Source organism: Musca domestica, unplaced genomic scaffold, assembly GCF_030504385.1.
Source record: "Musca domestica strain aabys unplaced genomic scaffold, Musca_domestica.polishedcontigs.V.1.1 10, whole genome shotgun sequence".
Taxonomy (NCBI): domain Eukaryota; kingdom Metazoa; phylum Arthropoda; class Insecta; order Diptera; family Muscidae; genus Musca; species Musca domestica.
This window is the reverse complement of record NW_026712115.1, coordinates 20,596,667-20,608,831: the sequence shown is the minus strand read 5'-3', so window position 1 is coordinate 20,608,831 and position 12,165 is coordinate 20,596,667. Positions and strand designations below refer to the sequence as shown.

At 36.8% G+C, this 12,165-nt stretch overlaps 1 protein-coding gene across 1 annotated transcript in view; it reads left to right on the top strand.

Moving 5' to 3' along the window:
- LOC101895335 (protein immune deficiency-like) overlaps nucleotides 1–12,165 on the top strand; it is a 99,416-nt gene that overhangs the window by 86,385 nt on the left and 866 nt on the right. The window lies entirely within an intron of this gene.

The following is a 12,165-nucleotide window of genomic DNA, read 5'->3' as shown; positions in this document are numbered from 1 at the left end:
ACAAATTAAAAAAAAAAAAATTCATTCAACATTTTCAATTCCAAAATTGGTTTGACATTTCATTGTCTCAGCAGCTGCGTCGATACTTCTACCTATATTCTTCTACCATGGTTGTTTGAATATACAATTATTGCAAAAACAATTTCTGCTTTTTGTTTTGAGAGATTTACACTGGAGTAGTGCCGTATACCAGCAGGTTAAAGTTAATCGGAGTGTCTACTCTAAAAAGAAGACGTATCATATTGAACTCAATGATACTAGAAATCGTTCTCCACTAATAAACAAAAGTGGTTTTTATCAATTTCAGTCAATTTTGATACCTTTGTTCAAAAAAGGCGACCAAACATTGCGGTAAATTCGGTTTACAACTTATGGACACAATATCAGAAAAAATTGATAGTATTACACACTGCTAACACGAATACAAGTACTCAATGAATTTCAGGTTGGTTTTAGAACATACTATTTTACAGTTGACGACATATTCAATCTTACTAATGTCATTACTCTCCATGTCAAGGTTGTATTTTAAGCCCTACACTTTTTCCATTATATATTAACGGTTTACCGGATGAATTACCAGTTAGAATCTATGTAGCTGATACCAATAAAAAAGTTCTACTCTATGCCTATGATGTCGTAATTCTTTCGGATTAGTCTAATGGCTTAAAGAAAATGACGTCTAAAAGTCAACTTATCCAACTCTAAAGCAATGTTTTTTTCGAAATCCAAAAGAATATCTTCAAATCTAAAACGGTAATATGAGAGCCAAGAAATGGAAATAGTGAACATTTATACATATATTGGAGACGAATTAAGATATAATTTATCTTCCAATACTCATATGCAGTAAAAATGCCTTGAGTTGACTTTTACGTATTTTTTTACGTTCGGCCCCACGCCTCTCTCAACCGCCCTAACCCACCGGCAGCCATTCCTCTTATCGTGAGTTCTGCGTATACGCCACGTATTAGCCGGCCATATGCATACATCTCTTAAGTAATTATGAGAATACCATCCAAATATCTGGCATAAAACTATCTAGCTTATACTATATTTGAATAATTTTTTAGTGTACTTGACGAATCAGTTAATAAAACACTGTTGAGTAATTTGATCTTGGTATTTATCCCTACAAACGGTAAAATAATAAGGAAGAAGATACGAGTAGGGCGAGATTAAATTGAATTTCACCTAAAAGTAATGGGGAATCTACAAATCCCCGTATTCATTTTATAATAAATAACGGCCGTAACATAACAGGATCATCAAATTCTTTCCAACCAACCAACCAACCAACCAACCAACCCACTATAAATCCAAGCAAGGATTTAAGTTTGCGTTTGTGGTTTTCACATTATTTTTAGTTACGCGTGATTCGCAAAATGTATTAAATAATTTTAATATTTTTTTTTTATTAACACATGGTCTGTTCTAGACCTGCACTAATATAAAAAATTTTACTACGATAACCGATAATACTTTTATGATATTGAAAAAAATGTAAACAAAATGGTTTTTGTAAGTTCTGAAACAGAGCAAAATTGCAGCTTTTTTATGTAAATATTAAAATTATTTTTTTTATCGAACGTTCCCACGCCTAACATTGCCACCAAGGAGGCGACTCCCTTTACTTCACTTATCAAAATGAGAATTTGGTAGGAAATTGATGATGAGATGAGAGGAAATTGACGGATGAGATTGGGAAATCTGTAGGTATATTACCAATTAATATTTTTAGTACACATGGAGTTCAAAATAATACGTCTGCTCTTAAGTGTAGGCAATCTAATTAATTTTAGCCTGCTAGTATAAGAATGTAAAACAAACATAATATTCCAATGTAAGCCTCGTAAGGCAAATAGCAGAAATGGTTTTGCACGGATCCTAATTTATCTGAGTATATTGCATATTGAGGTTCCCATACAACAGAACCGTATTCTAATATAGGTCTAACAAGAGACGTAAATAATTTTTTGTTATATATGGATCAGATCGTTGGCCCAACATCGTTATTACATGGTTATTACAATTTAATTTTGGATCCGTCAAGAGACCAAAATCGACAAATGAATATTTAGTTAACAATGAATGATCGTCAATATTTTATTGCAATATCCGTGAAGAGGATCTGGAGAAGCACAATTTAAATCCAGGGGACTTCCTCGCAAAACACCCGATGGAACGTTAATCGATTTGAATGGATACCTTTCAAACAAAACTAGTTGTGATCTATCTTGTAAGTAAGATGTATCCATTGGACTAAGTTTGTGCAGAAACATATATAATTTAATTTATATATTAGGAGTTTATGATTAACCCTTTCAATGGCTTTGCTAAAATCAGTGAAGATTGTGTCAGTTTGATTACGTTGAACAAATTACTTTATCACTGTTGACGTAAATTGTAGATTGACTTTTGAATGAAATTACTGTTTTTTTCGAACAATTTTGTAATGACACTTAATTTTACAATTCCTCTATAATTTGACACATTTGTAAGACTATCAGACTTATGTAAAGGTATAATATAAACTTTATTCCCGAAAGTAGGAAGATGAAAAATTTAAGTGAATAATTAAAGAATATAGTTATAGGGAGTGCTAATTTTCTGAACAATACTTAAGAATTATATTAGGTATGCCCTCCGGGCAGGGACATTTGATCGATTTTAAATGACGCAAACTATTAGATACCTCTTGACGTTGTAGAAAAGGCATACAAATTTGATCAGCCCGTGACAACTTATAAGGATACGAATCTTTAATTTCACAGGACGTACTGGAATAGGATGTGGCGAAAAATCTGCTTATTTTTAGAATCCTTTTAACGTGATAACTTAGGTGTTATCCATGGATATTTATTGGAATTTTTAACTTTAACAGTTGGAACACAATCCAGTTTAAGTCTATTTAAAATAACATACAATTTATCAGTTACATATTCTAGATATTTATGGGTATTACACAGGTACACAGAGGCCCAATTTACGGAGGAAATATAAAGTTTTCGAAAATTAGTTTTTTTTACAAATAAGGACAGTTTTAAATGAATCGGACTGAGTTTCTTCTATTGCATTACTGTGAGTCATGGAGATAAATAATGTTGGATGGTAGATATCTTCAGGAGTGCACATTGGAAGAATTCTGAATATTTAAAAATGTTGTGTAATATTTACAAATGTCAAATCAAGAATTTTGCCTTGGGATTTTTTTTGATGAAGATTTATGTCACAAAAACAATTTATAACTTTATATGTATGCTGGATTACGTACATTTCGGATGGCAAAGGAATCAAATCTGACATTGGAAGCCACCTAACGCAAGGCATATTGAAACCACAAAGAACAATCAGAACACAATCAGAATCTTTCATCGTTCAGTGATTAAATTTATAGCTGATAAATGTTGATTATAAATGTCAAGTGAAGAGGAAAGTGGAATATAAGAACAAATTGTAAACAATTTAAATGTGCCCAATTCAATGGAAACACCAATGAATTCTACATCAAGAAATCTATTTAAATCTATTAAATTAGTGATATATTTGGCATCAAATGCAATAAGAACGCCACCACCTATTTTACAAACGGGATCTTTTCTAAATATTTGATACTTTGAACCTAAAAGTTCACTATTTAATATAGATGTTTTTAACCAACTTTCGGAGGAAACTAATACATTATAATAAAAACCAATGCTATCAGTATAAAAGTTGGTTAATTTTGTTTTAAGCCCCCTTAAATTCTGCTACTTGCTATCACTAACGATGCCAGACGCCAAAACGCCAAACGGGACCATGACAAAAATGGAGCAATCTTAGGACTGGCTATTGAGACATCTATGGTTGTTAACGTTTTGCGTGTGGTAGTGTGGGAGATCCATCATTTAGAATAACTAGTCCATTGGGGGAGATTACTTTTTGAGATGTTTTAAACTCCGATCTGCATTTTCTGAAAGTAGATCTTCTTTCAAAATCTTTGTGCCTGAAAATGTTTTTGTACAGTTGATTTTAAATGAATTTTGGCCTGATAGGACATTCATTAAATAATTTCTGGATAGATCCGATAATTTAGCTCATGTGCCTCTAAGACCAGATTCAGTATCAAGGAACTAAAAAATTCATTTCCTTAGGAAATGAATGAGCTTAAAATATCTCAAAAAGTAATCTCCACCAATGGACTAATTTGCGAACTTCTAAACTAACAAATTTCCCATCCATTACAAAATCGGATAGAGTTATAACAAACCCTAAAGAAATAGCATCGGAATTCGAGGCCTTTTGGAGCTCAGGCGAGGCATTTAGTTCAAATGTAATTGCCTCAAAACAACAGTTCGACATATCTACTCTTGCGGATTCTAACACCTTTTTACAAATAACTGAAGCAATTAATGTCTTCAAACTCGACCAAACATTGGCAACACTGAAAGGTATCACTCCATTACGAGATATACTATCTTACCCAATGGTAAGAATTGCCCCATTTTCTATCAAAAAATGTCTCTGTAATCTTTACAACCTGATCATAATTTCAGGCCGATTCCCAAATGCATGGAAAACTGCAATACTATCACCGAATTCAAAACTCGGGAAAAATCTGTCCCAAATAGGGAGCTATAGACCAATCTCCTTGCTGTCAATACTCTCTAAAATTCTTGAGAAAATCTTAGCTCGCCGATTTTTCGAATATACAAAACAACATTTTTCCAACTTGCAACATGCTTTCTTACCGGGTCGTGGTGTCCATAGTATTGGACATCAAAGAGACGAAACCCTTCGAAAATACTTGTCCATGAGAAAACATTCGGCCGTAATCTTATCGGACATCGAAAAGGCTTTCGACCGAATTGTTCTAACACCAATTCGAACTGAACTTAATCAATGGGGCTTAAGCCACACATCTTTACACCTAATTAATTCTTTCCTTACAAACCGCCGTATAATCGTAAAATAGCTATTACTCACGTTCATTTAGCATTAACGATGGGATCGGTCAAGTCTCCCCACTTTCTATCATCTTTTACAGCATCATTGTAGACTCCCTGAGTAGGCATTTGGTAGAAAATCTAAATGTGGATTACATTGGAGTATATGCTGACAACATATTAGCAATTCTCTCTGGTTCACCTCTTGAAGTACAGGACCTTTGCCTTGACTTCGAAACATGTATGTGTTTGCGTTCTGCTAATCTGGTTCCAGCTCCAGGTTTAGAAATTCGGCTACTTTAACAGGCTGTAGCCAGAGATCTTCTGGAGTGAGTTGGGTAGGTTTGGCTGAGCAATTAAAAAGGTGTAGCGCACATCTTCATCAATTCGTGCCCAATACGAATTGAGACGACTACACCACCCTGAACGTAATTGCGCCAAAACTACCCTGGTTTGTCTAGGCAGCTGACGTTCTTCAGCTGCAATGGATTGGGGGTGGACTCCGAGGACGGCATTCACTTTATAACTGCTAATAGCATCCGCGATTGCATCGTTGTGAATGCCACTCAGACCTGCCTGATAGGCATCTTGATGTAGAGGTTCTCTCTTGTAGCGCTGGACCTCCCTCTTTAGATCATGTATGTCCTTCCTGACACGCCTGGGTGGGGAAGATTTATCCACCATATAATGGTTGGGATGACTCTCACGGTAACACCCAAGCAGGTACTGCAACGAAAGCATATGATTATGCTGACGTAAGGGAAGGACTTTCGCCTCCTCATCCTATCGCGTTATAAGAGGTCAACAAGGTTTCTTTTTCCGCACCCCAAGAGTTGCCGGCTAGCGCCTTGAGAACCTTGTTCCTACTTTTCATCTTGTCGCAGATAGCTGTGGCTTGCGTGGACGACTTGAACATGCTGTCGAACGTGACCCCAAGAATCTTGGGGTAGTTCGTGGTCGGTATTAGATTCCCCTCGACCTGAACATTCAGCTGTGTTCTCATCTCCGCAGACCATGTGGTAAAGAGTGTGGCCGTCGATTTCGTGGCGGATATTTTCATATTCCTAGCGTGGAAGTGTGCGGCAAGCTCCGTGAGATAGGGGTTCAAACTTTCGCATATGTCATCGACCACTGGACCCGACGCCATGATCGTACAATCATCCGCATACGTTACGATCTCAATGCCGTCTGGAGGAATTCCGGAAAGAGGTTAAACAGTTTCGGTGATATCACCCCACCTTGGGGAACTCCCTGTTTCACTCTACGGGCTTTGGACTTCTTGTTCCGGAATTCCACGTACGACTGGCGTCCACACATATAGTTGATTATCCAACGTTTCAAACTTGGCCGGAGGGTAGTTCTCTGCACGCCCTCAAACAGTGTGGCATGATTGACCGTATAAAATGCCTTTGATAGGTCAAGGGCTACCAACACTGTTCCGTCACACGGCCTGTTCTGGTTCAGTCCTCTACTAATATGTGTGGAAATGGCGTATAATGTTGTTGTGGTACTATGTTGTGGACGGAGTCCGTGCTGGTGGTTGGCAACTGTATAGCTTCCTCTAATGCTGAAGAGGAGTAAAGCCTCAAGAGTCTTTGCTACTGGCGACAAAAGCGAAATCGGCCTGTACGATTCGCCTTTACTGGCATCCTTGCCTGGCTTCAGTAGCGGGACCACCCGGCCCATTTTCCAGGTTTCGGGCACTATGTGGGTGGCTAGCGACAAATTGAGAACTTTCGTTAAGTACTCGACTCCCGGCGTATCCAGCTGCTTCAACATTACCATTGAGATTCCGTCCGGGCCCAACGCTTTGTATGACTTAGCGTTAAGGATGACATTTGCAACATCATCCATCGTAAACTGTGGTGATTCCTCCTCGGCGGGAAGAGATCTGATACGACGAAGTACTCTTCGCTTCGACCTATCGCTCTCGGGGTGCTCGACAAATTGTCGGTTAAAATATTCCGCGCACCTCTTCGGATCAGTCACCGTTACGTCGTTAAAAGTGACTGAGGTCCTATCATCTTTTTTTCCAGGGTTCGAGAGCGATTTAACCATTACCCACAGCTTACTCATATCGGTCCCAATGTTGCAACACTTCAGATGGTCTAGCCACTTTTTCCTCTTATGCTCCTGTACAAACCGGTTGACTTACACTGTCAAATCACTGATTCTAGGATCAGTAGGGTTGGTACGACGGAGATCATCATGCTCGTTTGCTAATCTGCCTCTGCTGGGTAGTTTGGTCTTTTCTCGGGTATTCGGTATATAGCGAGCGACTGCAGCTTTGATGATGTTTCGGAAAATCCTTTCTGCTACCCAAACATCAGAAGGGTTGGGCAGTTCTCTGAAGCGGCGGTTGGTGAATTCTCTGAACTCTGGCCAGTGAGTTTTCCCATGGTTAAGAAAAGTGCGGCGTTCAGAGGTTATGAAATCGGGCGACCTGCTGATGGAGACGATCATCGGGAGATGGTCTGAGCCAAGAGAAATGACGGGTTGCCAAGTCACGTCATTTATCAGACCGGGTGACACCATGGTTAAGTCTGGCGAACTGTGACACTCTCCTCTTATTCGGGTGGGGGCATCCTCGTTAACCGTGCAGAATGTGAAGTAGTCAATCTGCTCTGCCAGCGGTGATCCCCTCTGGTCATTACCTAGGACAGAATGCCACAACTCATGGTGGGCATTAAAATCCCCTAGTACCAGGCGGTTATTGCCTACCAATAATGGGCTAATATCAGGCGGTTCACAGCTATTAATCGGCGGGATATACACATTAAGCACCTCTACCTCGGCAGTTCCACACTTGACTGCTACCCCCATACATTCCATGTATGGGTCACTAGAGACTAGCTCAAGCGAGATAGGTCTGTACTGAACAGAATGGTGTAACAGGAACGCTAATCCCCCACCTCCACTTCTGGTGCGATCCTTCCTTAGTACGTTGTAACCATAACAATGCAAAGCTGCAATTTTCATTCAGCTTGGTTTACACTATCTCATCTATTTTGCCTCGAAGTCCGTTCTAATTGAATTGCAAGAATGATGCACAATCCGGAGTTAGAACAGCAACATGTGGCGTTAGGTGCTGCGGTGTTGGTTGCTGTTCTGGAGACTGCGGTGGAGTGCCATCATTACATCGCACCGAAGCAGATCTGTGGTGGATGACGTTCTGACAAACCGAGCAGAACCAAGGTCCGGGGTTTTCCTCAATCCCGGCACGGACCAATAAAGCATATTAGCCTGAGTAATTCGGAGCAAGCATTCCGGTATATGCTGCTCCAAATGCAGAAAAATAAACAAACACAAACATGTACATACTGGTTAGGCAGCAGCTGGCCGAAACTGGGACCTTGTTGTTTCGGGTCAATCCGGTATCGTAGAACCCGCTACCGTGGGATTACATGTTTGTAGACGTAGGTGCTGTCGAGAAAACGCTATAGTTCTACAAAGCCGCATAATTCATCTGTCGTCTAGCCTAAAAATTCTTGGCATTAACTTTATTAAAAATATGTTGTGTAGTGAATATATCAACTACATGGTTTCAAAATTGGACAAAATTAATAACTTACTCAGGCTAATATGCTTCAAGAAAAAGGATCTCATATTGACACCGCTTTGAACATATGTAAAACTCTAGTAATAGGTACAATATCTCATGGAATTACAATATATGGTTGGACATCTAAATCAAACATTAAAAAATCGATACAGCAATGAATAAATGCTTTAGAACAGTTTCTGGCCTTATAAGAGCAACACCAATTGAATCTTTAAAAATTGAATGCCGCTTTACAAGCTTTTCAGAAATATTAGAGGAACGTACCGTAAGCCTGGCATCCAAAGCTATAACACTAAAATGTGATGGTCTGCATAAAAGCTTTTGGAGCCGAATTCGTCTTTTAAATCGGTATAGTTCTGGTATTGGAAACATTTTAAAAATCTTTACGAATTATAATATCACTATTCCCGAACACCCACCAACGTCCTGCGGCTTCTCTATAGATCATGGCCTTAGTAATTATAACAAAGATAGTATCAACCTACGTGTATTCAAAACTCTCTTGGCTGATAAGGTTTCTTCTTACAGCCCCAGACGATTTTGTACACTGATGGTTCTTTTAATGGAGTTAACTCCTCATTTTCCGTTGTAAAATAAATATCAACCACTGACTATGAAACTATTTGTGCTTGTCGATTACCAGACAGAGTAGGTACGTTCACCACAGAGCTAGCAGCTGTCATTGAAGCCATGAACACGCTTCAGAACTGACGGGAAGAACACTTATATGTCTTTAAAGCACTACAACGAAACCATAAAGAAATTTTCAACTACGCTTTACCCAAAAGATGAGTCGATAACATAAAAATAATGTGGATTCCATCTCACATAGGAATTCTAGGAAATAATCAAGCTGATGAATCGCCCAAACAGGTACTCTACCATACCTATATATCGAGTTTACCATGTTTTCCTATGGCAATTACAGCACAATACAATTCAATCAGAACTAACTTTAACATGGAAAAGTGGATTCAAAGCGAAACCCCCCTCAGATCCATAAATCCATTTAATATTAGACCAAATAATCATAAATCTCTTTTCAGAGCAAATTGCATCGAGTAAACAAACCTATTTTTAATACAAAACACTATTACGAACTCTCCGATCCTGTAAAATGCAATTTTTGTAACATTACACTATCGGTCGGTCATACATTATCTGAATTTAACATCTGGAGTAGTGCCGTATACTCTAAAAAGAAGACGCATCATGTTGAACTCACTGATACTAGAAATCGTTCTCCACTAATAAACAAAAGTTGTTTTTTTTTATCAATTTCAGTCAATTTTGATACATTTGTTCAAAAAAGGCGACCGAACATTGCGGTAAATTAGGTTTACCACTTATGGACACAATATCCGAAAAAAATTATAGTATTACACACTGCTAACACGAATACAAGTTTTCAATGAATTTCCGGCTGGTTTTAGAACATACTATTTTACAGTTGACGACATATTCAATCTTACTAATGTCATTACTCTCAATGTCAAGGTTGTATTTTAAGTCCTACACTTTTTTCGTTATATATTAACGGTTTACCGGATGAATTATCAGTTAGAATCTATGAGTGAAATTACTGTTTTTTCGAACAATTTTGTAATGACACTTAATTTTGCAATTCCTCTATAATTTGACACATTTGTAAGACTTAAGTTATTCACTTAAATTTTTCATCTTCCTACTTTCGGGAAAGAATTTTATATTATACCTTTACATACGTATGGTAAAGGTATAATATAAAATTTTTTCCCGAAAGTAGGAAGATGAAAAATTTAAGTGAATAACTAAACAATATAGTTATAGGGAGTGCTAATTTTCTGAACAATGCTTAAGAATTATATTAGGTATGCCCTCCGGGCAGGGACATTTGATCAATTTTAAATGACGCAAACTATTAGATACCTCTTGACGTTGTAGAAAAGGCATACAAATTTCATCAGCCCGTGACAAATTATAAGGATACGAATATTTAATTTGCCAGGTTGGGGCGAAAAATCTGCTTATTTTTAGAATTCTTTTAACGTGATAACTCAGGTGTTATTCATGGATATTTATTGGAATTTTTAACTTTCACAGTTGGAACACATTCCAGTTTAAGTCTATTTAAAATATCATAAAATTTATCAATTACATATTCTAGATATTTATGGATATTACACAGGTACACAGGTGCCCAATTTACGAAAGAAATATTAAGTTGTCGAAAATTAGTTTTTTTTTTCAATCAAGGACAGTTTTAAATTAATCGAACTGAGCTTCAAATTCAGTACTGTGAGTCATGGAGATAAATATTGTTGGATGGTAGATATCTTCAGGAGTGCACATTGGAAGAATTCTGAATATTTCAAAATGTTGTGTAATATTTACAAATGTCAAATCAAGAATTTTGGGAATTTTTCACGCCGTTTATTTGATGAAGATTTATGTCACAAAAACAATTTATAACTTTAAATGTATGCTGGATTTCGTGCATTTCGGATGGCAAAGGAATCAAATCTGACATTGGAAGCCACCTAACGCAAGGCATATTGAAACCACAAAGAATCAGAATACAATCTGAATCTTTCATCGTACAGTGATTAAATTTATAGCTGATAAATGCTGATTATAAATGTCAAGTGAAGATGAAAGTGGAATATAAGAACAAATTTCAAACAATTTAAATGTGCCCAATTCAATGGAAACACCAATGAACTCTATATAAAGAAATCCATTTAGATCTATTAAATTAGTGATATATTTGGCATCGACTGCAATAAGAACGCCACCACCTATTTTACAAACAAAATATAAATATTTGATACTTTAAACCTAAAATTTTACTATTTAATATAGATGTTTTTAACCAACTCCGGAGGAAACAAATACATTATAATAAAAACCAATGCTATCAGTATATAAATTGGTCAATCCTGTGTTAAGCCCCTTAAATTCTGATAGCAAGTGATCACTAACGATGTCAGACGCCAAAACGCCAAACGGGACCAAAACAAAAATGGAGCAATCTTAGGCTGGTCATTGAGACCATAAAGAAATTTTCAACCACTCTTTACACAAAAGATGAGTCGATAACATGAAAATAATGTGGATTCCATCCCACATAGGAATTCTAGGAAATAATCAAGTTGATGAATCGGCCAAACAGTACTCTACCATACCTATATATCGAGTTTACCATGTTTTCCTATGGCAATCAGAACTAACTTTAACATGGAAAAGTGAAATCAAAGCGGAACCTCCCTAAGATCCATAAATCCATTTAATATTAGACCAAATTATCATAAATCTCTTTTCAGAGCAAATTGCATCGAGTAAACAAACCTATTTTTAATACATAACACTATTACGAACACTCCGATCCTGCCAAATGCAATTTTTTTTAACATTACACTATCGGTCGGTCATATATTATCTGAATGTAACATCAAATTGTATATATTTATTATATAATTATATAATAAATATATACAAATTATATAATAAATAAATAATCTCCCCAATTTTTGATTTTATATAATAACTAATGTCATTTATTCCAGGTGTCCACTTTTAATAACGGGACTGATTATAGTATTATTCATTGAAAGTAATTAAAATTCTAATGTTAATCCATGAAACTCATTAAAATTTCATGTAAGGGGGTGAATTCTTCATTTCACCTTGCAACTGATT